Here is a 5,692-nt window from a genome sequence, read left to right on the forward strand (position 1 = left end):
ATAGCTCGTGCTGCGAAAATAGGCTTGACATTTTCACGACGCATTGCAACATCTCGGCGCTTTGCCAGGTCTCCATCCTTTGGGAATCTGAGAAAACTAACCCAGGAGGATGATATGATACTGGCACAACCAACAACACAACAATTTGGCATTGCAGCGGCTCAGGCGACTTGGCAAACTACTTTCTGAAGTGACTTTCGTCCTGAAGAAAGTGAGATTCAAAATCCAAGTATTTTCGCACAATGCCACAATGACGTCACACATACATTGGTATGGGGCGTGGCTAAAATTGAAATATCTCAAGAACGCTTTGTCGTAGAGACTTCGGACCAAGACCATTCGACTCAGCGCCCGAAACTCTACAGGCTATCAAATTTTCATTTTTCGTGGAGTTCCCTTTAAAGAAATACCATGTACAATCATGTAGGATATAGCCTCGGATCGAACAGACCGAGAGAAATTGGAGTAGCAAATATGAGGGACAGAGACACACAACCTGAGACAGAGATACCGCGAGTCCGAACTTCACAATAACCATTCTTTACTTTGGTATGTCCCACATGCTGTTGACCTTCTTACAGGGACATGAGAGAGAGAGAGAGGGGGGGGGGGGGCGGCGGGGGGGGGGGGTGGAGAGAGAGAGTGAGAGAGAGAGAGAAGAGAGAGAGAGAGAGAGAGAGAGAGAGAGAGAGAGAGAGAGAGAGAGAGAGAAGAGAGAGAGAGAGAGAGAAAAGAGAGAGAAAGAGAGAGGAGAGAGAAAGAGAGAGAGAGAGAGAGCGAGAGAGAGAGAGAGAGAGAGAGAGAGAGAGAGAGAGAGAGAGAGAGAGAGAGAGAGAGAGAGAGAGAGAGAGAGAGAGAGAGAGAGAGAGAGAGAGAAAGAGAGAGAGAGAGAGAGAGAGAGAGAGAGAGAGAGAGAGAGAGAGAGAGAGAGAGAGAGAGAGAGAGAGAGAGAGGAGAGAGAAGAGAGAGAGAGAGAGAGAGAAGAGAGAGAGAGAGAGAGAGAGAGAGAGAGAGAGAGAGAGAGAGAGAGAGAGAGAGAGAGAGAGAGAGAGAGAGAGAGAGAGAGAGAGAGAGAGAGAGAGAGAGGAGAGAGAGAGAGAGAGAGAGAGAGAGAGAGAGAGAGAGAGAGAGAGAGAGAGAGAGAGAGAGAGAGAGAGAGAGAGAGAGAGAGAGAGAGAAGAGAGAGAGAGAGAGAGAGAGAGAGAGAGAGAGAGAGAGAGAGAGAGTGTGTGTATGTGAGAGAGAGACAGGGCCTAGGGAGAGAGCACATAAAGAAATAGGATAGAATAATAATACTGTCACTGTAGGGAAATGCACAGAGCTAGAGATGGTGCAGACAGAGAAGCAGGTAGATAAGAAACGGGCCGAAATAGAGGTGCAAATGGAGGGAGGCAAGGGCCTATGGAGTACGGGAGAAACGAGTAGGAGGTTTGTCCTGAAGTAGTACTGCTTTGTAGTTTATACTACTGAAGTAAGGTTTACTGGCCGTAATCATCAGGAATGCATACGAATTGGTGAAGTGCTTGACGCAGTGAAGACTAAGTTTGTTGTTCGACCCATCGGGACAAAATAATATGAAAATATTAATCTTTGATCAACCTCAAAGCCAGGACGGGTTTATCCACAAAGCTGTGAAGCCATTCAGCTGTATAGGTACCAAGCTGGGCGCAATTCTTTCGCAAATACTTTAATAGAGCAGCGCTATTGTGGAATGCACTACCGCACATTGTCAGAGAATATCTTGTACCAAGAGGTCAGAATTCCGCTCTTATTTGCATGCTCTAGTATTTACCACCCATGATGTAGGACGATACCATGGCCTCCTTTACTCAAACAGCGTTTTTGCCATGTGTGGGTGGGGGTACAGCTTATATAAATTATATTCCTGTTTCTTTTGAAGTTGGTTGTTCCAACTAGGAACACACGCTTCTTGCTGAACTTGACACTTGGCTGACTCACGACTACCATCCGGAGCACACGAGGAGCACGTCGCACCTTCCACTCGGCAAACCTGCTGCAAGAAAGCTGAAGCGGCTATCCGGCCCTGAGGCAGTTGTGTTCGGTGTCCAAGGCCGGTTTTGACACGACTGTACTAAGTACATCGTAGTTGTACATTTGGAAGTACAATTGTTATTATTTACATTAGACTGTATTCACAGCCATTTTATGACATTTAATAGACTGTAGTACTAGACTGTTTTCACAGCCATTTTTTGCTCTCTCGACTGTTTTCACAGCCATTTTTGCTCGTTTTTCTTCCGGTGCTGTTGAGGTTGCACTCGTAATAATTATTGTGTTTATTTTGCCCGTACAAGAGGCTTGGTTGCGTAAAAAAAGAAGGCACCACTCCCTGCTCAATACACAGTGTTTCGGGGAATTCACCCCTCATCAGTTGAGCTTGAGTAGGCTGAGGAAGATTGTGCCTGAAAAGCACCACTTATACATGTATAGTGCTCTCCGGGCCAAACCATCACCAGGGATACAAACTTACAGAGACGCTCTGTTTCCAGCGCGACAAACACCTCCTGAAGCCCCGTGTGTTCCTCTTTGGAACAACCAACTTCATGACTAATACCACCGAATTCAAAACTTCTAAGTTCCTGTTTCTTTTGTTGTGGTTTTTCTCACTTCATCTAGTTTTTGGTTTGCTCCTTCTTTTTCCTTTTTAGGCCACACGTTTTTATTTCTATGTTTCTCGTCACCCGCGCGCATACGATTCAGGAGTCCGGAGGAAAAAAAGAAAAAAAAACTGTGCTGCATTGACTGCATGTGGGGACCAGCAAACTCAAGCACATGTACATAATGTGGCCTGGCCTGCGCGACACATGATGCGAGGTCGGCATTGTTTGTGCACAATCTAGCTGCACATGCAACAGAAGCTCCTAACACATACTAGTTGCTAACTATGGATGCTATTTTGCATGGTGCATTCGTAGATTTTAGTGTGAACAACGGTCTAATAAACTTTTTTTATTTTTCGGTCATTTTTTATTTTTTTCAACCTCTCGCATACGTTTTTAGGTTTTCAGGTGACGAGAAACATAGAAATAAAAACGTGTGGCCTTATCTCCTTATGATCGGTTTTTCGGGCCTCTTTGTAGTAGTACATTGTACTGTTGAGCTACTGAAGTGAATAAATACAATACAATACAATAAATACCATAAAGTAAGAATGGACTCGGACGGAGAGCCAATAATTAATTTATAAGAAAGAAAAAGGAGCATGAGCATGAGCTGATTGTTTTGTAACTGGTGGTGTTAGTGGACATTATAGCGTAACTTGTAGTTCATTGGTCCTTTTTCTTTCAAAGTTCTTATATTAATATATAAAAGTAAGAACCAAATCAAAAAGACAACCCAAATTCGGCAATAAATAAACACCCAATTGAAGTGTAAGAACGCGAAAGCTTGACAAGAAAGGTGTGGTGGTAGTAGAATAGTAGTAAATTACTTAGCAAGGGGCTGTGCAAGGAGTAGAAAGCGACCGACTACAAAAAAGGCGCGGAGATCGAGAGGAGGCAAAATGGAAGCTACCACACTGGTCATGCTTCTTGTGCAGTGTATGCAGTCTTGCAGTCTTGGGTAGGCATACGCGGATAATGCCGGCAGAAAAATTGGCAGAATTTGGTACTTTTTCTGGTAAGTTTCATGCATGTTTGGTATGTGGATAAAGAAATGGAGCAGAATTCAAGGAATTGCCCGCCATAAGGTTTGTATGGTTCTGCCAATTTCACTGCTTTTCGAGCAGAATCTGCCACCTTTTCGAGCAGAATCCGCCAATGCCTACCTAGTCTGGGGACATGCCTGGTATGTCCTGTCTGGGCCCTCCCGGTGCTCAATCCGGCCCATAGCCGGTTTTTCAGCCCCACATCATGTCAGTGAACAATAGCAAAAAGGTACAAGCCGAGAATAGCTGTAGAGCTCTATATTTGAGCAGGGAGTGCCGGAGTGGTGCTTTCTTGCAGGTTTGCCGAGTGGACGGTTCGATGGATTTCTCGTGTGCTCTGGATGGTAGTCGTGAGTCAGTCAAGTGAGAATTCAAGTCGGCAGGAAAACCTCGAGCTCCTATGTAGGGAGCAACACACTCTTCCCCTACTATCGTCGAAGTCGCACCAACCTCTTCTTCACGGAGCTCTATAATTGTAGAGAGAAAGAGGGAAACATAGCCGGTGTAGGGTGCGAACTGATTTACTTACTTACAACCACTACCAGCAAGAGTATATAATTATATGGGGGGGGGGGTTGTATACTCTTGCTACCAGGTACCAGGTTATGGACTAATAATAATGGTAACAGGTTACGCCCTATGGGCGTCACTTCTTTTCACATTGAGGTTTCAACACAATCAGGGTGAAGTTCCTCGGAAACCGATACCAGTGGCAGACTCCCAAGCAAGACTTCCATGATACCACAGTTACACCTACACTGTACTAGTACTTCCGTCAGTACAGTCATGTTACATTGAATCCGATAGCAAACCGATCCACATTTCGCACTCGCAGCTATTGCAGCGCTGTGACACTGACAGCGCGTGATTCACGCGGTGAAGTTACTTCCTTCATCTTCTTGATCTTGAAGTCTACGCTCAAGACCAGTAGTTCCTGGTTGGTTGATCAGTTCCAGAGCTACAAGGCTTGAGTAGTTTGGATCTAAACGGATGATCTAGGAGCCTAGCAGTGCACACAGTTGTGTTCAGGCCAGTACAGGTTTGGCCCGCTGGCGGTTTGCAGTAGGCATTATGCGGATAATGCGGCAGAAAAATTGGCAGAATTCGGTACTTTTCTGGTAAGTTTCATGCATGTTTGGTATGTGGATAAAGAAATGGAGCAGAATTCGAGGAATTTCCCGCCATAAGGTTTGTATGGTTCTGCCAATTTCACTGCTTTTCGAGCAGAATCTGCCACCTTTTCGAGCATTATCCGCCAATTTTATTATTATAATATTTGAGGATTTCCCAAAGACGTAGTCTAAATTGAAGGGAGTTCCATTATAATGGGAGGCTGTAGGGTTGAGGTAGCAGACAGTGGAGGGCTAATGATTCGTAATGAACAGCCTAGCTAGAGCCGGAAATACAATTATGCTGAATGTTCCAGAATGGTCCTTTACTCAATGGTCTCGTCCTCCTGGACATGGGCTCTGCAGCAAACCAGGCCCGGACTCTCTGCAGGACACAATTCTCCTTTTCGTTTTGGCCAGCTCTTGTCACGGCTTGTGATAAATATTAATTGATAATGCACAAGTCATGCTATTCAGACCAGGACGTCCAATAATAGCCTTGCATGCAGTGCGCATGCGCGTGTATAGTCCAAGAACCGGAAAGAGCGGATGCCAGTGCCGCAGCGCTCGCTGAGGTTTGCAGAAACATGTTTTGCCTTTGGCTCGCAGGATCGGGAGGGGAGGCGTACCCAAAGTTGGGTACGACTCTCTCTCATGGCTACGCCTTTCGATCATCGATGCATCGTGCATCAAGGTGTAGATTCTACGCACATGTTCTGTACTGTGAACTGTGTACGGAATAACTCTGATGCTGCAGTTGTACTACGCATTCTGCTGTTTGTTTGACCTAGGCTACGCTACGCGAGATCTCCACGATCCGGGTCCACACATACATACAGACAGCCTGCATGCATGCATGCCAGCAACATCAGCCATCACCAGATCACACAGAAGGAGTGGAGGCGCACTGCCACTG

The sequence above is a fragment of the Sycon ciliatum genome, chromosome 4, assembly GCF_964019385.1.
Source record: "Sycon ciliatum chromosome 4, ocSycCili1.1, whole genome shotgun sequence".
In the NCBI taxonomy this organism is placed as follows: domain Eukaryota; kingdom Metazoa; phylum Porifera; class Calcarea; order Leucosolenida; family Sycettidae; genus Sycon; species Sycon ciliatum.